The sequence below is a fragment of the Rattus norvegicus genome, chromosome 15 (assembly GCF_021556685.1).
Source record: "Rattus norvegicus strain SHRSP/BbbUtx chromosome 15, alternate assembly SHRSP_T2T, whole genome shotgun sequence".
Classification (NCBI taxonomy): domain Eukaryota; kingdom Metazoa; phylum Chordata; class Mammalia; order Rodentia; family Muridae; genus Rattus; species Rattus norvegicus.
Genome location: NC_141548.1, coordinates 85,174,426 through 85,196,175, shown reverse-complemented (window position 1 = coordinate 85,196,175; position 21,750 = coordinate 85,174,426). Strand labels below are relative to the sequence as shown.

General features: G+C 38.9%; 1 long non-coding RNA gene across 35 annotated transcripts in view; it reads left to right on the top strand.

Annotated features, from left to right (window-relative positions):
• The first annotated feature begins 14,059 nt into the window (after positions 1 to 14,059).
• The window catches only part of LOC102556284 (uncharacterized), a 134,113-nt gene continuing 126,422 nt past the window's right edge, over positions 14,060 to 21,750 (top strand). For 11 of the 35 annotated variants that reach the window (XR_015638459.1, XR_015638458.1, XR_015638455.1 and 8 more), the window contains exons 1-2: positions 14,063 to 14,273; positions 15,876 to 15,960. This is a non-coding gene — a long non-coding RNA (uncharacterized LOC102556284). Of the gene's footprint in view, positions 14,311 to 15,875; positions 15,961 to 19,085; positions 19,182 to 20,550; positions 20,719 to 21,750 lie in introns of all 35 variants that reach the window. The other 24 variants (XR_015638440.1, XR_015638449.1, XR_015638441.1 and 21 more) reach the window with 13 other exon arrangements.

The following is a 21,750-nucleotide window of genomic DNA, read 5'->3' as shown; positions in this document are numbered from 1 at the left end:
CGAACCCTGGCGGATCTGCCATCTAAACCAGGGGGCCTCCTGTTAGCTACATTTTGTTCTCCACATCCAAAAGCCTCACACATTCATTTTTAAACTTACTCTGACTGTTTAAAAACCTCCCCTATCTCTTTGGAACATGTAGAGAGGATTTAGGTTGGTGGCAAGATGTCAAATGGAAACCAAGAGTGACAAGAAACGGATTCTCTAATCTGTGGGCCAGATGTGTGGTTGCTGAGAACTGCAAAAACGTGGCTCTGTTGCTTCATTGTTTGCTTGTGGTGGAGTGAGGGGGTGAACAGGTATATTCTGAAAAGGCAATGCCTGAAACCTGAGACACAGTGGTGAAATATCGGGTAGTTATATACATATGTCTTTTAAAGGTGTATGAACATCGTTCTTGGTGGTACCTTGATGAATATTTAGCAGCCAGCTCTCTTGACAAACAAACGACAAACCATCTGATTTATTTATTTTCACCAATATTCTCCAAGATGGTCAAATTTAAGTTAACAATGTTCATAGAATTTCTTTAAGATTTAACATTCGGCTCAGGCAAGCTGGCACACGCTGAATTTGACACATTATTGGCAAGGTTCAAGCCAGACAAAATGTGCTTTTCGTTATTTCATATTGCAATTCTCTGCTGCACATGGAACAGGTCTAGTAGACTAAAAGCCTATGGGTCTGGGGTGGTATGTATACATTAGAAGTACAGAATATTGTGTGGTACCTCTGTTTATTTTGAGGCTGTGTTAGCTAGAACAAGATCACTGTGGTTTTTGTTCACCATCTGAATGTCTCTGAAGATATGCCAGGGTGTGGTTATGAGATATGTGTCCCTGGGTCCAGTAACAACATGCACGGAATTGTTATTTGGAGAAGAAATGGTACTGGGACTATCTTTAAGGATGCCAGAAAATATTACTTGATCATTCCTGACCTTTTACTTGGCCATAATGTGAGATTACCTCCATTAGCATTGGGAGTCTATATGCCTGTATGATTCCTGCATCCAGATGTACTTGCAAAAGGGTTTCTCCCTTATTTACAATGCAGCTTTTACTTCTAAGTAAGGACATTTGTGTGGCAACCTGTCAACAGTGGAGAATGATTTCCAGAACACTGGTATTCGGAGCCTCTTAGCTTTGCCTGGTGGAACACTGAAGGGGCAGCTTGTTGGTAATACTTACTTGTCTTGAAGTTACTGTCACTGATGGCATATATCAGTGAGCCTAATTGATTGTATCAGAGATCCATTTTCCTGAAGAATTTGAGAAATCATTAGACCTCAGGGACTTCTTACATAGAAAAGACTACATTGTTAATTTTAGAGAGAGAAAAGACCAAATTGAAAACACGAGGTCCAATTCAGATCATCATCTTCAACTAGTTGACTAGTAGAGTACAAGAACAAAGTAAGGAGCCAATGTGAGAATAAAGAAATTCTCTCACAAGCACATGTGTTAAGGAATTGTTCCCCAGCTGATGACTTCAACACCAGAGAGATCAGTGAGTGTAGAAGACTCTGACATAATCAAAGATTAATATCATAATTTTAAAAGTTATAATTTTTAAAAGTATTAGTTATAATTTTTAAAAAATAATTTCACATGTCTATATATTCTCATATTTGTGAATGTGTATGTGTAGTTGCATGTGCACATGTGTGTATACATACATGTTAAGGCCAGAGGTCAGTGTCAGTTATCTTTCTTAACAGCTCCCTGCTTTTTTCCCACATGGAGAGGTTTTAATGAGAGAATGAGACAAGGGAGAGGAACAAGAGAGAGAAGAAGAGCCTTCAGACAGAGTATTTCACTGAACCTGTAACCCATCAATTAACTCAACTGCTTGGCCAAAACCCCCAGCGATCTACCTATCTCTATGTTCACAGTACTGGGGTTATTAGCATACGATTGTTCCCAGCTCTTACTTGGGAATTGAACCCAGGTCCCTAGACTCTTGCTTGTGTGGCAAACATTTACCAACTTCACTAGTGCCCTGGCCACAAATACAGTCAGACTTTAACAGCATTGCTGGCAGTTTGTGGAGATTTATTATGTGAGGTATGGTTGGAAAAGGAGGTCACAGGGGAGGTGTGCCTTTGAAAGGTGACTCATTTTTTACCTTGTTCTGTCTGTTTCTCTCAGCTTCTTGGTTGCTAAGCAGCTCTTTCCAGGACTACCCTTCCACCATATGTTCTGCTTTACCAAAGGTCACGAAACATGTCTTGTGGAAAAACAAATCCAGTATCTGCCAGTGCTTGCACCCATCCACCTCCGCCATGATTGTGTCTCCTCACCTCCTCTAGCATACCTTCTACACTGAATTGAGTCTACCCTAGTGATCTCTTCCTAGCTTAAGCATATCTGAAAAGGCCTCCTTTACAAATAAGGTTACATTTAGATATTGTAGGTTAATACTTCATTTGTCTTTTTGGGAAAAAACAATTCAACCATTAACTAAGTCAATATTTATTAACAAGGACAGAACACAAAAGAGTGAATTAGATCCATCACACCTTCTGACTTGGGATACAGATTTAAAAACAAGATCGGAATTCATTTTCTGAAGGGATGGCATAGATTGGGGTTATGGCAGCTAAAACCTTGTGTGGCATGAGACTGTGAAGGAATATAAAAGACACAGACTCACTCAGAGAGTGACCGAGATGACGTGCAGAAAGATACAGTGGGATGAAGGACAGTGACTTCAGCTCTACGGGAGAGCATCCTTACTTTCAACCTCCCTTCTCCCGATGATAGAATAACCTAAGTGACCTTCTGTTGCTTGAAAACAAAAGAAGGAAGACACAGACAGCACCAGGTTTTCAGTCCTCTGGACTCAGGGAGGTGGGGCTGGGAAATGAGGTTGGAGAAAAAGCAGGCAAAGAGCAGGAACTGCTGACTCCTTCATTTTCATTTTGCTTTGTACCTTGCTATTATTCTTTGTTTTCTGCCATAGATTCTCACAGGCAACATCTCCTGGTAAAATTACACTGACCTTCAGATCCAGTTAGAGCAAGGGCTAGGAAAAAATTTTTGTTGGTATTACATTTCTTTATTAAGCCATGCATCTCTCATTCTCTTGGGTTTAGATAGAGCAATAGAATGATTAGAGTTCTCTCTCTCTCTCTCTCTCTCTCTCTCTCTCTCTCTCTCTCTCTCCCCCAACCCTCCTGCTGTCCTTTTCCTTTCTCAAGTTTCCTCTTTTCCTCTCTAGTCTTAAAATTTACCTTTCTTTTCTTTCTCTTGGTGTGTACACAAAGGTCATGTATTTCACATGCACTTGTAAAGGTGCACACACCTGTGCGTTCACAGAAGCCAGAGGACGACACTGGATCTACTGGTCTACCACACACCATCTTATTTTCTTAGCGCAGAGGCTCTCACTGAATCTGAAGTGAGGCTGGCATTTAGCAAGCCATGCTGATCACTTTGTTTCCAGGGTAAACTCTGTGGGCTAGCATGGCTTGTCATTAGAACTCAGGTCATTATGCTTTTGCAACAACCCCTTTCATCCATTGAGCCATCTCCCCAGCCCGAAAGCCTTTTTATAATGAATACTTTAGACAATAAGGAGTTATCTGTGAGGCAAAATAAAAGACCGCTTGATGAAAATGACCAAACTTACATATTTCCGAATCTGCCTTAACATAAATTCAATAATTTTGTGTAAGACAGTCTCAGGTATACAGTAAACTTGGTGTTCAGGATAGGAAACCAGGTACAGGCTCAAAGTGTGCACTTCTCCATCATTAGTGTCATTCTCCCAAGTATCATTAATGATAATGATAATGTTTTCCACAGGCTTGTGAAATATCCTGTAAGATCACAAAGTGGATCTTGGGAGCCAGAGCTTTTCTTTATAACCAATAGCAACAATTACAGGGGTATTGAAGATTCCAAGATGCTGCTTTAATAGTCACTTCAATTAACATTTTCTCCGTCAACCTCTAGGGAAAAAATGCAAAGAATAGAAATAACTTTCACTCATCTTAATGTGTTTGCTTTTGGGCACTTCAAACATCTAGTTACAGACAGCAGAAGTATTTTTATTTTAAAAGTCTCCAGGGTGGGAATTTTTTTATTCTTCTTTTTAGAATTAAGAATTGTGACTTTTTGAATGAACAAGGCTATTCTGAAAGTCTAAAGTGTGTTTTGAGAGTGTTGAATTTGCTAATCGAGTTCCTTCCAAATACCATTATCTGCCAATACAGAGCAGTGTCTATTTCAGGTGTAAGAGATGCCATTTCATTGAGGAGTCTTTCTCCAACTGCTGGAATTTCTTTTATGTGAACCTTGACATCCCTTACCAGCTCAGCTCTAAAATTCTTGCAATCACATTACCTGTCAGCATCAAAGAGTGATATATGAATGTTGTCAAGTAGGAAGATACATTTCGTGGGACTAACTATATTATGCATTTGCCTGGTGTATTAACACCAGTAATCTTTTATTCTTACTCAAAGGGAAAAGGTATGATAAGGCCAAATTCTGTTTTAAAACCTTTATGTAACATTTTACACACTACATAAAGCTCCATATAACACATTATAAGGTTTTTTTTTGGGATATTTTTATTTACATTTCAAATGTTATTCCCTTTCCCAGTTTCCCATCCATAAGGCCCCTGTTCTATCTCCCCTTCTTCTATAAGGTTTTATGCTCAAAACTTTTAATTGGATTGAATCCCATCCATAATGAATAGTAAGGTGAGACCACGAGAAAACACAGAAATAAAAAGCATCAACAGAAAAACAAAAGTGCTGGCAGATGTTTTAGCTTTGGGATATTTGGCTTATCAAATATCCCATTACTCAGCATAGTTAATATAGACTAAAAGAGAGCACTAATAAAAATAATAGTTAACCAAAGAAACCCTTTGTTACAGTCCCTTCTTATTTTGTGCAGCTGTGATGTTCAATCCTATTAAGAGAACGAATAATTGTCTTATAATTAAATTTTGTTCCGGATACCATGGCTAATTCATTTTGCTTTTTGTTTTTGAAATCCGAAAGAAAAATATCAAGTGTTTGCTTGCGTCTCAGTCGAGGACTGCATCAATTTTTCTGGTTATTACCCCACACATGAACTCTTCGTGTTTTTCTCATTTTCCTCTTAAACGGATAAAAATAAAACGAGGTCACTGTTTAATAGGCAGAGAGTTCCAGGTTCTGAGAGCTGACCATGTGCTTCCCAACCATTCCACTATTCTCTCTATGATCACGGAGGACTTAGGCAACCAGCCTTTGCCTCAGTTTCTTCAGTATAAAGTGAAAAGTGAAATAATGATACCCTTCCCATAGGATTAAAAGAACACCTGACAGAAGTCAGGACCACATTGAAGATGTCAGTGTCATCTACAAGTGAATAGAGAACCTGTCCCCACAGAGCGAATGGTGGATTGAATACACTCTGCATCCCCCCAACTTTTCACCTGCTCTCCACAGGACCTCCATGTTCACAATAGAACGATGCCCATAGTAGCCCAATGGTGTGTTCTGCAAGAATGATGCCTTATGGTGTTTCGCAAGCTTGAGGCCTATCAGTGTGTTTCCACTTTACATCTGTCAAGGCAGACTATCAGGATCGTGGATAACTTCCTATTCACACTAAGAGGGGAAACCTGAGGATCAGAGGGAGAGAAGGCTTTGGTGGGAAAAGTGCTTGCTGTGTTAGCAGTGTAAGCACCGGAGTTTGGATTCCCAGCACCCAGGGAAAATCCAAGCATAGAGTTATACCCTTGCAGTCTCAGCTCCAGGAAGGTGCAGACCAGGATGCCAAGAGCTTTTAGCCAATTTGTGAACTCAATGAGAGATCCTCTCTCAGAATACAAGGTGGAGAGCAATAGAGAAAGACACTGGGCATTGACTTTTGAAACACATGCACACAGACACATTTCTAAAGGAAGAAAAGCTTTCTCCTCTACATTCCAGACAAAGGAGAAATCCACTGTAGTTGAAAAAATGAAATACCCGATCACGTCTCTGGAGATGTGACAAAAAAGAATTAAGCAATGCAATCATATTATATTTTGTAACTTATGGGAACTGATGCTGTCCCAGGAAGACTGGCATTTTTTTGTACATGCAATATATAATTGTTCTTAGAAAATGAATATAGCTGAACAATCCAGCTCGACCACCATCACTGCCTTTCCACTGCATCTTCTCCAAAAGCAGATCAGAACTGATCTCTCAGAGGGTAAGCAGGATGATGTGCTTTTACTTTTTTCTTTTTTTTTCTTTTCTTCTTTATTATTTTTTTATTGTAGAACTCAAAACTTTTATTGTTCCAATAAAGAAAAAAAATGGCCGTTCTTATCTAGGTGGTCTCAGTCCCAGGTTCATGCCCCAAAACCATTGGGAGTGTTACCCTGGTGGAATCTAAGCTTCTTCTTTATTTACACATTACAAAGAGACAGCCTAGTGTGCACTCACAAACTAGGATGTGTTACAGCAGAGATATGAGGACCATATGGTACATATGTTCTAAAGCCAGCCTTATCAAACTCTATGCCATTTTTTTCCCCAACTCAGAAGTCGGAAAACAGAATCACCAAATACAAAGACTGCCTTCTGCTCCTTTCTAGGCACCATGAAAATAAAATGTAACTCTGGGATGTAATCTGTGTCAAGATTTTAATAAAAAAGCACAATAAGTTAAATCCAGATGGAGAAATGGATTAGTGGGTAGGAGCACTGGCTGTTCTTGCAGAGGACCTAGGTTTGGGTCTCAGCTCCCACAGGGCGGGTCTCAGCTCCCAGGGCAGCCCACAGCTTTCTCAAACTCCAGTCAGAGGGGATTTAGCACCCACTTCTGGTGTCTTCAGGCATTGCATGCACAAGATGCACTTAAATACAAGCAGAGAAAACATTTAAACTGAATAAATACCTTTTTCTACAAGGCATTAAAAAAAATCTAGGAAATACGTTTTCTGCCACACTGTTATATGCTTTATTTTTTTTTCTCCTGTATTTATAACTTTTAGTCTCTGGTCCCAAGTGATGAAGTCAGTCATCACATTAGCATTTTAGAGCTCACCTATAGACATCAATGCTCAAGAGAGATTAATGTTCAATTGGCCTAAATTCAGAGGAATGCTTTGAACTTGAAACTGTTTATTTTTCTGTTTCAAAATGATAACCACCTGCTGTCTTGCTAGAGTTTTGCTTCTTCCAGTCTAAATAATGGAGCTCTTAAAAATTCATTTTTACTCCTGAGAAGCAGACATTAAGAGAAGAATATTCTTTTTTACTTCCTTAGGTTTTGTTTGTTCCACAAGTTGATCACTCAACCCTAGAGGTAAAGAAATTTAATTTAATCAGCATAAATATCTGAGGGACGTTTAGAAATTTTGTGTTTTGCAATCCAGTTGCACTATCTTTTTCTTGCAAAAAGATTCCATTGCCAGCAGCACAGAGAAGACAGCTGAAGTTCTGCTTTTATGATTGTACATTGATATCAATCATTTGGAAACAGTGTTTGAAAGCCGAAGTGTTTCCACATATTTCCTTGAACAACAGTAAAATTGCTATGTGCAAATCATTATAAAGGCTTTAATTAACACCTAAGAGTTTCAGAAAGAGATCTGTAAATAAACAGTAGATTGAAATTTGAAGAGGTATTTTTTTTATAAACTCTTAGCAAGTGTGATACTTTTAATTAAAGTACTGCCTCATAGCATTTCTAGGAGCTGCTGTGTCCCTTAACGTGGGCTGTGCTTTTCCTATCTGTTGACAGCCTTCTTGTGGCCACCTTTCCAATTGCATTGTGCATTAGCTTGTCACACCCTTTTCAAGAACTTTCCATGAGTTTCCCTCTTCAGTTTTAATTTTTCTTTTATATTTTCTTCTTTGATACCTTACCACTCAACTTCAGCACTTTAGAAGTCTTAGAACCCCTGGACTTTGCCCAATGTTTTGCTAGTTAATTAGTTTTGCTCTGCAATCTCTACTTTATTTTCTTCTTCTTCTTCTTCTTCTTCTTCTTCTTCTTCTTCTTCTTCTTCTTCTTCTTCTTCTTCTTCTTCTTCTTCTTCGTCTTCTTCGTCTTCTTCGTCTTCTTCGTCTTCTTCGTCTTCTTCGTCTTCTTCGTCTTCGTCTTCTTCTTCTTCTTCTATTATTATTATTATTATTTATTGTTATTGTCATTATTCTTCAATCTTTTTTTTTACAGTCCAGTCGTTAACCCCCTGCTGGTCTGTCATTTTACTGTTTCTCATCCCATTCCACCTCCACAATCTCCAAGAAGATGTTTCCCACCCCACACCTGTCCCCACCCCACCAGACATCCCCACTCCCTGGAGTCTCAAGTCTCTTGAGGGTTAGGTGCATTTTCTCTCACTGAGGCCAGACCAGACAGTCCTCTACAGTATATTTTGGGGTGGACTGGGGGTGTGTGTTCTTACCAACTAGTATATGCTGCCTGGACCTGTCTCAGACCCATGCAGGCCTCATGCTTCTTGCTTTAGTCTCTGTGAGCCCCTGTCCTCTCATAAGGGCTTAATTGATTCTGTGGGCTGTGTTTTCCTGGTATCCTAGACCCCATTGACTTCTACAACCCTTCCCCTTGTCTGTGGGGTTCCCTCTGAGCTCCCGGGGGAAGGACCTTGGACCAGTAGAGGTCTCCAATTTAGGCTCTCTCCACCTAATGTTTGGCTGTGGGTCTCTGCATCTGCTCCTTTCAGTTCCTGGTGTGAGATCTCCTCAGGCTTGGGTAAAATAAGATCTATCTAAAAGCATAGTTTTACCTTTTCCTGAATTTATGTAAATAAAATCACATTTGTTGTCTTTTTTATTGGATTGTGTTCACTTTGCATAACATTTAAAGCCATTTGATGAAGCTGCTTCTTCCCATTAATTTTGTGTATTAATATTCCGTTTTATTGCTGAGCAAGGACGGAACCCGCTTCGTTTTTCATTCATAAATTCTTTAACATTTGGTTGCTTCAAATTTTGGCTATTTCAAATCAGGCTGCAATGAACATAATATAAAATTTTAATAGGAATATATTCTTCTCTTTCTCCTGAGTCAATATCAAGGTGTAAAACAGCAGTTAAGGTAGGCCCAATATGTTAATAAACTTTAAGAATATTTTACGATATTGTGGGGAATACATAGGGCATGTGATCTCATAGCACTGGAGTAGAGCAGTTGTGCCCTTTGACATCAGCACTCACAGAGGAGTTGAAGGAGCTTCTACCTTTCCCAGTCAGTGTGGTGAAAGGTCACAGTTTGTAGCTAGGTTTCTGAACTGAAGTCAGTTTTCTGAGAGGGACCCAAGTGACTGAAAGGAAGCCTTACTCCTAGGATGTTCTATATTGTCATCATTTCCCAGTCATTTTCCCAAAAGACCTGTGCCATTTGTTTACTTTCAAACACTTGGGACAAAAGAAACACCATAACATTTCAGAGCTTATAGGACAAGAGGGAATGGTTGACTTTGACACTTATGTGTGGGGGAAACCATTGTCATAGCTTCCTGATTAAGTGACTGCCTGGGAAACTTTGGTTTAACTGAATTGTTGCTAATGAAGCCACTAATGGATGGGTTCAATAATAATTTCCTGCTAATAAAATTGGGGGGGGGGTACTAGGAACAAACCTTGGTCATCAGTCTTTCAGGCAAGATGTACCCAATAAGAAAATCAGACAAAATTCTCGAAAGTAGCCCTGTCTATACTTGTGGGCCCATTTTAGGGACAAAGTGCTGAGGAATATTCCAGAACGAGTCATCCAGCCCTGCCATTTCCTTATCTGCTTTAAATCTGTCGATCCAGTTCCTTCAAAGTCTGATCATTATAAAGTCACCTCACAGTAACTCTGATTACTACTGTGGTTCCAGATGTTCCATTGTTGCTAGAGAAGACGTATGCAGGTTAGGTGTATCTCAGGCTCCCGGAGCATGCTGAATACATTTTAAAACAGTTTGTTAAGTAAAGAGGGTGCCAAATCAGCTAAACAAGGATGAGGCACCAATGAACGTGCCAAGTTGGATGGAGGAAAGTCCACGAGGCCTGAATCCCACACAAAAACTACAGGCAACTGAAGAAAACTGGGAACTGAGCGAGATGGCTTTCCCTAGGGAAATCACAGCAATTGGTCATCCACTGTTAAGTGGTCCTGAAAAAAATATATATAATACCCAACATATATACTTACAATAGCAATTAGTGAAGGGAGCAGTCATGAACTTGAAGAATAGTAGGGGAAGGGTATGGGAGAGGACTAGTAAGGAGGAAAGGGAAGGGAAAAATGGAATGGGGAAAGGAAGCTAGAGGACAAGAGGGAGGGGAAACTGCAGTTGGGATATAAAATAAATCAAAAATTATAATCTCATTTCAAAAATGTTAAAAATAAAAGGTGAGAAATAGTTCATATTTACAAACTTCATAGATATTTCCTGCTTTGTTTTCTCTACCAAAGACTACGTTCACTTGTCTTTCTTTCATGGTAGGGTGTGAGAGATCTTGGCAGTTTGAGTGGCCCACAGAACGGTACGTCAAGCAGCAGTCAGGGCAAATGTGCTGGCTGCGTAGTGAGAGTATGGGGCGGGCCTCTGGGACAGCCTTGGCTTAGGGTCTCAATGCACGTCTTTCCTGTAAAGGACAACTCACTCACCTGCCTACTCCGAAGTCTTGAGACATCGATTCTCACATCTTTCCTCTATTTTAGGTGTTCAAAATTGGTTCAAATAGTTCTTTCTCATCATGTTTGAAGCTCTCCACTAAAACACAGGCCAGCAATCCTACCTCCCTCTGATTTTTTCTCCCAGTCTTGTTTTAAAGGTTTGTTGCCATTGGGTTCTCCTATTTCACCATACTCAAAAATTTCCCATTTAATTTCAGTTGAGGCTACATATTGAAAAATGCGATTTAAAACTTTTCTCACGTCATGGTACACAATACAACTGGTAATAGTCAACTAAACATTTACATGTCAGGTCCCCCTCATATACACACTCTGTCCAGGAATTATGTGTGATAAATTGAAATTATTTTAGAAAAACACTGAATGAACATGAGGCAGGGGAATTTGATGTAGTAATGAATATTTTCTAACCTTACATACAACTTAATAAATTGACAGTCTGGAGTGGGAAGAAAAGCGTTTCTCAAATGCTACAGAAAGTATTCATTTTTCATTCCTGTTGAAAGTTTCATGAACCAGAAGTCGTCTTATCCTCTGATTAACTGCGAACTCAAATGCCTTGTCAGGCTCAAGGCAAAGGACGGCAGGGGAAGGTAACATTTTCTTGATTACAAAATAGCACATGCTCATCAATTGGAATTTTGGAAATGTCAAAGATTATTATGAATAAATCAAGAACCATTCACTACTCCATCTACCAAGAAATGAAAAAAAATAGAATTGATCTTATTGTAAAGAGTCCTTTGATGAGTGTATATGTATATAAGAAAGTTAATGATATGTTCTACCTGTCAATGAATAGGTAATAGGTAAGCATGTACAGGCTTGTATTTGTGTGGCCTTTCAAACTGTGTATACTGTTTTACATGAATGATTTGTTTCTGATATTACCTTGGAAAACATTAAATGTTTTCTACAACTTACTTGATGACTGAATAATATCCTGTGTATATGAAATGATTTATTTCATCATTTTTCTTAAATGAAGCATTTTGTTTTAAACAACAACTCTTAAGTCTTTCATCTATAAATCACTGTCCAAATCTGTGAAAGCTTCCTCACATTAGAGTCACTGAGGTGAAAACTATTCATTCAGAGAGGATGAACTTACTAAGTGTTCTAGTTCATACTGCCTGATTGCTTTCCAGAAAGGTTGTAGGCAGTCTGACCCTCCTAACAGAATTACAGAGGGGTGTCTCATACTGTGTCTTTACCAACATTAAATACTCCTGCTAGAAACAAAAGTTTTGATGACCGGGAGCTTTGCTAACCCTGAGTTAATGACTTTTTGGGGAATGGATACTTGTTTACTTTGTTAATGTATTAATATTCAGAATCGCTATGAAGTCCATGCAGTGAAATTTGGAAAGTGGTACAAAAATTTAAATTCTCTTTCCTTTGGATAGCACTTTTACTTCAAGGGCTTATCTCGTCAAATGTATTAATGCTTATTCTCCACATTATGTACACAAACATCCATGCTCACCTTGTCTGTGCCATAGCGACAGCCTCTGTGAACTATTCATGTATGGGGTGGTGGTAATGGTCTCTCCAATACCAGAGATGACTAGTTCAACTAATGTTCTTTGGGTTGAGAATAACAAGTCTCATCTATGGTGGTGTGCACTATAAGAAACTGTATTGGAGCCTTGGAGATCCAGGAGTAGAAGTGACGTGAGGTTGGCTTTAATCCCTGAACTGTCATTATCCTCAGAGACCTCCTTACTCCCTTGTTCTTTCCCCAGTGTCTACCACAGACATATCTGGTTCCGTTTGTTATCATATGCTGCCCTGTGTGTCTCCATCTCACAGAGAGGGGAGAAAGGTTCTGATAGATCAGAAGATAAGATTCACTCTGAACCAGCACAGGACATTTCAACACTCTGAAACAGTCAGTGCTTTTTAGCAATGCTTTCTGGTCTGGAGACACAGGCATCACTCATATGTCAGCGCAGTGACATTAAAGGGTTGGGAAAGGGGGAAAGAGATAGGGAAAAGACTGGAAATGATGCTTTAGTTTCTATGTAAAAGCTTAAAATGCGGCATGTCCATATATGCACTGAAGTAAACGCCAAGATATAATGTAAAGCTAAAACAATGCATATGCATACATTCCAATATTTGCTTGTGTATACAAAGGGTCCTTCTGGAAACACACCAGATCTGATAGCAAAGGAAGAAGCTTATTAGCCCCCAAATAAAAATAAAACTCATTGTAGTGATGATATGTAAACAGACTTCATTACAGAAAGATTTTTATGCTAAGAGTTTTTTTTTCTGTTTCAAATGTATGCGTGAAAAAATGATGTTGAATTTTACTCTACTTTCTATTCTTGGAACAAAAGCAAAACTGAATTTGCTTCAAGTAATAGCCAGCCATTTGTATTTACTCATGCAAGAACATCCCCTAACACCTTTCCCCGTTGCTGGTCTTCAGAAGGGTCCCAAGATTCCACTTCTGGGATAGGCACACCATCTCTCATTTAGCTGTGCTTTACATTAGATTGGGGCCACAAATGGGAAGCTGTGACCATGGGTTTCTTTCTAAGGTGGGTTCTGATGATGTGAATTCCAGTGCTCATGCCTGTGCCACAGAGAACTGAGCCATTTCCAGCCCCATGTCACTAATGCTTAAGGAACTAACTAGATCTGAGTTAATTTTCTTTTTCTGCACACATTTGAAACCAAAGACATTTAACTTTTGTTTTTCACCTTATTGTTTCCTAATCACTGTCAGAACAATGTAAAATAATATTGGTAATTACGGATTATTCTCCTCTGGGTCTTCAGTTTTGATGGAAGGCACTCTAAGAATATATTATCTTATATATTATGCATATGCACACACTCCAATATTTGCTTGTGTATGCAAAGGATCCTTCTGGAAACACACCAGATCTGATAGCAAAGGAAGAAGCTTATTAGCCCCCAAATAAAAATAAGACTTTTGTAGTGAAGATATGTAAACAGACTTCTCTACAGAAAGATTTTTATGCTAAGAGTTTTTTTCCTCTTTCAAATGTATGCATGTTTGTATATTGTATTTTGTATATTGATTTAAATCACATGGTCATCATTGATTGAAACATATTCCTCTAGCTTTGGTCTTTTTTTTAAAAGAATTGGTTATAAACATTGAATATTATAAAAGTGTTTTTCTGATACTTGTTGAAGTGATGAACCTTAGGAATGTACTTTACATAACAACATACTGCCTGATAACAACTTATGAAATGAATGCTGTGTGAACATTACTTTCCTAGATTAAATAATTCTTATCTAGGCAAACAATTTAAAGCAAGTTTAGAAATTGCTCATGCAATTTTTTAAGGGCCCAAGCTGATAGTATCACAAACAAGAAATTCAAACATCTAGTAAGTAGTTACACAGTGTTGAAATATTTTAGCAATGCAAATGCAGTGTTCTTCAATTTCACCTCAAAGGCAGACGTGCATCTTTCAGAGGATAGGGTCTTAAAACAACTTCCAAACACAGAGGGATGAGGAGTCACGAGCCATTACTATCTCAGGTTCCTCAGTGGGTAGAGGAGCTAATTTTCATGTAGTTCCTGGGAGGCCCGTCTTCGTGTTGGAGGAAGCTCAGATCCCAAAGAACAAGGTTTGGCTGGGATTAACACTGTCACCTGCTCTTAATGGTTTGAATTTTTACTTCTTATCTTGCATGTATTTCCTCAGTGATGGTGGCTTTAGGGTTTGTGTATATGTGGATGTTCTTACCAGCACGGATCTCTGGTTCTTTAATATCTGAATGTATTCATTTTAGTGCCTCCAGGTTACTCTCTCAAGGAAACCTTCCCTGAGAATTGGATAAAATTTGACCAAATGTCAGCTATTCAAAACCATTAAACATGTCTCATTAAACAATGGAGGCATGGCCCTTACGTGCAACTATTCTTAGAGAAGAGCATCAAATTCTTACTCTTTGTATATTTTTGTCCATTTACTAGTAGTATCCCTAGAATGTTTTCAATTCAAAGAAAGTTCTATTTCCAAAGTTTGCTTCTATTGTCTGTAGTGGTAGGACCTGCACAGGCTAATTGGCAAGTAGACTCCTCATAAGTTTTTTTCTCACCTATGTGCACTGAAGCCTATGGCTGTACCACCCATAGGTGCCCTCAGGCCTATGGCTGCACAGCATTGGACCTGATTAATATCTGTGCATGAATTTGAAGCAGTTTCCTACAGTGAACTTTTGTGTCACAGCAGTTTTTAAAGTTTAATGTAATGACTTTCTACTATGCTTTTATATATGTAACTCCAGTCTTGGTTAACTTACTACAGGTTAAAGTTAAGGTTAATTTACTCTTTAGAGTTTGTACAATCAGACCAGCTGAGGATGAGTCTGAGTAGAAGGTCTCACCAGGAGACAGGGCTTGTTAGCAATACAGACAACTCAAATGATCTCGAGATAGCAGACAAACATAAAGCAAGATACTTTCTTCACAATCTGTGCAGAATTTTGCCTTCAGAGAATCCATTTCTCGCTGAAGAGCCCTCTGGGAATGCTTTGCAGTATACTAGGACTGACTGACGAGCCTCGGAGCCGGTGTTCTTCAAAGAGAGCTGGATATGTTGTTCGGCACCTCATTTCCCAGCCTGCCAGACAGTGTGATAGCCTAGATGACAGCAGACACCATGAGATGGTCGTGAGATTTCTTTCACTTGTAAAACGAGGCTGTCCAACTGTTCCTCTTGCCTGTGAGAAGCAGTATGTCTATCCTGTGGAAAAGACCCTTCAAATTATTAGGGAGTCCACTTCAAAACTTGAGTCTAATTATACACTTGGCTGTGACCTTCAGCTCAGCACCATGTTAGTACCAAGGGCATTGTGGACCCACCTATAGTCAACCCCTCCCACATTTTGATGGATGGAAGAATTAAGGTAGGTTCTTTTTTTTTGCTAGGTCCCTCGAGAAGCATGTTCCTTAGCAACGACTACTATCCTTCTGGACTCCAGTTCTGTGTTCACTGAGGCATATCTCTAGCTACTTATCAAGGCATACATACAAATTAACACATGTGACAAATGACTGATTTTCTTGTGAATCTCTTTTTGTGTCAATCTATTAGTGATTTTTTACCTAGTGCATTTTTTGTTTCCTTTGACCACATAGTGTATTTCTAGTGATTTTCTTTTCTTTCCTTTCCTTTCCTTTTCTTTTCTTTTCCTTTTTTTTCTTTTCTTTTCTTTTCTTTTCAGCTTTCATGCCGTCAAGACGGGCCACGGCAACAGTGGGGTTCTTGGAAGAAACACAGAAACAGCCATGCACTGAGGCTCCATGGGGGTAAGCACTTTCTATTTTCCTCATCATTGTATGCTTGTAAAGAATTACAGTCTGGGTCAGCCTGCTGCAAAATCTCTGGCATGTCTCTGGAACATTTTCATAGAAAACTCCAGCTGAAATTGTCTATCACCATTCTCTGAGAACTTTGAGAACACAAAATCCAAAGGGAAACCCAAATGACAGAACCTGGATTTCTGACCCTCTAAATTGTGAAACATTGTGAATGCTTGGAAGGTTTTAGTGTTGTTGGTTACATGGATGAACCATGTGGGTCTTTAATTAGGCAGAAATGGAAGAGAAGGGAACAGAGATGGACCCAGGGGGATACAGAGATTGGATGTGCTAGTTCTTCCACAAGTGGCTTTATTTTTAATCCCTTGGAAAGTTGGATTGTTCTTTGAATCTCATGGTTTGAGATACAAAGGAAGGGGAGAAAATTTAGTTTTCTACACAGACGAGTCTGTCTCTCTTCTGGTACACCCATTTTGGAAAGTAGAAGCTTTACCACTCAGAGGTAGAGAGACATGAATCACTTGGGGAATTTGTAGGTCTCAATGAGGAGACAAGCTCTCCAGTGAGAAATTTGTCTGGGGCTTGGAGTTCTTCCAATCCATGAAGAATCTTCTTCCCCTGGTGTTGGTAGTTTTGTACACCAGCTCCTTTCATCTATTAGAACTTCCTTTGGAAAAAATATTGGCCTTTGCTTTGCTGAGATGGTCTTACTTTTGCTGCTTTTCTATTTCCTATTCCTGTGCTGATTGCTTTTTTATAAATATGTATGCCCCATAAACAATTCCATGAGATGCCAATTATTCATACGTCTCTTTGTTATCTTCAGTTAATCTGTCAAGAATCATAGAACAGTTCTGTATACTTAGGACAGAGGACATACTGGGGAACCCACTGTAGTTCCAGTGTTGAGGGAGCTTGTAGAGTCTTGCCATGCCTCTCTGACCAGCTGTTGGCATTAGGGTGCACACACGTGCTCTCCCTGTAGTGTCTTTTACCTATACAGATACATTTTCACTGAGAATATGTGAATCTGTGGTTACAGATGTTCTCAGGTTCAGAGGGAGAAGCATATGGAACCTCATAAGAAAATACATCTTGTTCTGCAGAGGGTGTAGGAGAAAAAAAGACCTAAGCCTCAAGTTATAAGGCGTTTCTTATGTAGAAATGCCTCTGGTATGTCAAGATAAAAGACCAAGAATCTCAAAACACCACCCTCCTTTTCTGACTATGGAATTTTCAAGTGGACACTTGGATGAGAATTCCTATGCCAAGTGCCACCTGACTATTTGCAGATGCCTTGTAATTAGAATGGCGACTGGTGCTTAAGGCAGCCTTGCCAGGAACCATTATTCAACTCAGAGAAAATGATAGAAAATAAAGTTGATGTCAAGCTCCTTTAGCTCAAAATACAGAATGAAGCATCAGTTGAGAAGTCAGGGGTCTCTAAGAGCAGCAGAACCAGAGAGTGGCTTCTTTCTTTAAGCTACATGGTGACAAGGACATTTCCCCAATTTAAACAAACACTTACAGGACAGTCACTGGCTAAGCTAGAAGCAACTGGTATGGATGCCTGGCAGATATGGAGCTGTCACATACATAAACTAATAATTCTTTAAAAAAACAAAACTAAGTTTTCCCAGTAAGTAAAATAAAATATTGAGAGCAGCTGAAGTATTTGAAGATGCTGAATGTTTTTAAATGAGCCTAAAATCCCTTTTAGTATTTTATTGTAAAGGTAATATATTTGTAGTTATCAATCCTTAGAATGTCTAGATATACTAAAGTTATACCATTGAAATATCTGCTGTTTGTATCTTGTCATAAAATTTTGGTCAGTTCTATTTATTTGTTTTTATGGTTTTGTCTTTAAATGAAGGATACAACATTACATGAAAGTTATGATTACAGAGACACAGTAAAGGAAGTGCTTCTTTGCTTAGGTAATTGCTATCAAGAGTTCATAGTCAGGAAACACGTGTTTCTCCATGTTTATATATTTTCCAAAAGAATACAGTGTACAATATATCATAATATTCATCTAATTTAGTTTTATAGTAGTCTTTTGTATTGTAATTTTCCTATTTTTAATAGCAAAGATTTAGAGAGCTAATTGTGTAATCTTTACAATTAGATATTCCAGTTAGTTCCAACGTGATCAATCTCATAGGTAAGTATATGAAAGAATTTGTAAATAGTCTCTTAGATAAATTTCCAATTTGAAAACCTAGGAAAAATATTTTATGAAAGAACAAGATTTGTTATGAATTAGAAAATGTTTTTTCACCAATGGCGTTTACAAAATTAGGTTTTTAATAGTCAATCATAAAATTAAAAGCATTATATATTCTTCCCATTGTCAATAATATATACGTATATATGTCAACCTCCTATATATGTGTGTGTGTGTGTGTGTCTGTCTGTGTATGTGTATGTTATAATATATATATATATATATTCCTAAATACATAAATATAGCCTGCTTAGTTTTTAAAATGTTATTTGTATGTATGTGTTTTCAGGGATGACCACTTGGTAATGGGTCCTGCTCTCCGCATTCCTTAGTTTTTTGTCTATGCTTAGAGCCCCATTCACAGTCGTATATCTACTGGTGTTGTCCCTGTTCAGGTGGCTATGTTGGTGAGACTTGATTTGTGCACCTTTTCTAACATTTTTGGGAGACACAGTCTCACACGAATTTCCCTCTTCGTCTGGCTCCTACAATCTTCTACAATGATCTGTGCGCCTCAGATGTAGGAACTGTAGATGTATCAGTAAGGATTGAGCTCCACAACTGTGCACTGTGGTTGGGTGTGCTGCCACTCTATTTGGTGGCATAAACCTGGGAGTGTGGAACCTAACCACGAGGCAAACTGACGTCTCATGCAACAGTCAATTTTATTCTGGGCATCGGACAGTTTATATTCTGAGGGTTAAGCCAAGTCATAAGAGCAAACTTCACTTGAGTTCAAGTTGTATGCAGTCACAAAGGCAAGGTCACATGCTTTTAGGGAGTATACAGTGGTGAGGCCAAGTCATGCTTGGGAACATTCTGAGTAATAATGGGTAAGACGATGGTTATTCTAAAGTAAACCCGCTCCTATTATTTCACCTAGGAGGGGCATAAAATGCAATCCAAGAAGACATGTTATGGAGGTACAGAGATTAGGACTCTCCTCATATAGTTTCATTCATGGACTCTGTTCAGACAGGTATGGTTTACTGCAATTGTCTCTGTGTGCTGCAAAGTGAATTTCCTAGATGAGAGGTGGGGACTATGTATGCTTATCTGTGGGTATAAGACAACTATTTAGAATGTAATCTGGGATTATGTTTGTTTAGTAATGTAGAGGTTATAGGTTCTTCTCTGAGATTCATGACTTCATCAGCCCCGGGTATTTGATTAGGTTTCCAGGAGCAGCTATGGTTTCCCTCTTGTCTTATTTCTAATTAAAGAGCTCTTGGGGGAAGTATGTGCCACTGTTGTACATTTTATCCATACTATAAGCATCTTAACATGCTGGTTATTGCTGTAGCTCATGGGGATCATCGCTCAATAGAACCGTTGGATGCTTCCCTCCTTTGGCAGTTTGTATGACACCTTCCGGTATCATGAAAACTAGTTTCAGAGGGTAAGTTTGTATTTTAGAGGTAGTTCAGGTCCTCCAAGTCCTGAGTCTGAAGCGCATGGTGTCTTCAGCAATGTCTTAGGGTTTTACTGTTGTGAACAGATACTATGACCAAGGCAACTCTTATAGGACAACACTTAATTGGGGTTGGCTTACAGGTTCAGAGGTTCAGTCCATTATCATCAAGGCGGGAACATGGCAGCCTCCAGGCAGACATGAGCTGGAGGAGCTGAGAGTCCTACATCTTCATCTGAAGGCTGCTAGCAGAATATTGACTTCCACACAGCCAGGATGAGAGTCTTGAAGCCCACACCCACAGTGACACACCTGGTCCAACAGGGTCACACCTTCTAATAGTGCCACTCCATGGGCAGAGCTTATATAAACCATCACAAACAGTAAGGACTAACCTGCCTGGACAGCAACCAATTGCAGCAGAAATAGTCTTATAATGTTTTGGAAGTCTATTCAACAACCCTGACCAACGACTCAAAAGAGGGCTTCTCAAAAGAAGATTCAAAGAGAACCAGTTTTAGGATTTTTGTTAGGTGACCTTTGACTATTGAAAGCCAAGATAAATAAAATGATTAAAGTATATGAGTATATTTGTATACAAAGTTACATGCAAGTATCTTAGGCAGATAGGAAATAGCATGGTTCCGTATTACATTTTCAGATATTCTTACTGATCTTTTATCTTTTCCCCTCCTTTTTCTGTATTAGTTTCCCTCTTCACCCCTTAATGAACCTTCCCCTTTTTATTTCCATCTTCATATCACTTGTGCCCTGATATTTATGTCTTTATTGCTTGTTTCACTTTTTTATAGCCACATCTGAAGGAGCCGTTCATGAGAAGAAATAGTAGGAGTATGTCTTTCTGTGCCAGGATTCCCTAACTCAGTATGATCTTTTCTAGTTCCATTCATTTACCAACAAAATTATTTTTTCTCAGCAGCTGAATCATATTCCATAATGCATGGGTAACCATTTTCTGCGGAATGATGTTCAGTTTGTTTCCACTGATTGACTACCAGGAATGGGGAAGCAGCGAGCATGACCGAGTAGCCGTCTGTGCACAGAGAGGTTGAGTTCACTGAGAACATACCAGGAAATGGTATAGGTGGGTCATGGGGTAGATTCATTTTTTGAGGGGGGGGGCTTCTCCACACTGATTTCCAGAGTGGCTGGGACAGTTTGCAATCCCACTAACGGTGAAGGAGGGTTCCCTCACCCCCTGCCTCCCCAGCCTTTGTTGTTAATTGTTTTGTTGATCTTTGCTATTCTAGATGGAGTAAGATGAATTCTCACAGTTGTTTTGATTTTGATGATGGGTGAGCTTTTAGATATTTCTTAGCCAGTTTTCCTTCTTTCACGAACTCTATCCAAGTTCCGGCCTCGTTTTTAAATGGGTTGTTTGTCTTTCCACTATTTTTAAAAAACCTTCTTCATTAATTCTAAAAATTAATCACTTGTCAGATGTATAGTTGGCAAAGATTTTCTCCCATTCAGTGGGCGTCCTCCTCACCAGATTGACTCTTCAGACGTGCAAAGGCTTTTTAGTGTTATGAGGTCTCACTTGTCAGTTTTAGCCTTAATTCTTAGGCAGATGCAGTCCTATTCAGAAGGTTCATTCCTTCACGTACATCAGGTAGGATGTCACAGATGGTCTCTCCGAGAAATTTTAGTGTTCTGAGCTTCACATCTGGGTCCTTGGCCTGTTTAGAATTAGTTTTTATGCAAGGTTATAGATATGGGTCTAACTTCATTCTCCTACAAGTGGATATTCTCTTTGTAGCATCTTTGTTGAAGACATTTTCTTTTCTCTAGCATATGTTTTTTACATCTTTGTAAATATTTAATAGCGGTGGTTTCATGTACTCATGTACCCTAACATGAGTCATAGGTTTTTATTGTTACGGCTCTGTAATATACCTTGATATCTAGAGTGATAATCCAGAATTATTCTTATTGCTCAGGATTATTTTGGCTACCCAGAAAAATTTGTGGACTGATATGAATTTAAGGATAGATTTTTTCTATTTGCATGGGATGAATGAGATGGAGAAATCAATTGGTATGGCACTGAATATGTGAATTATTTTTGGTAAATGGTCATTTAAATTCTACCAATCCAGTGGCACAGCATTCTTTT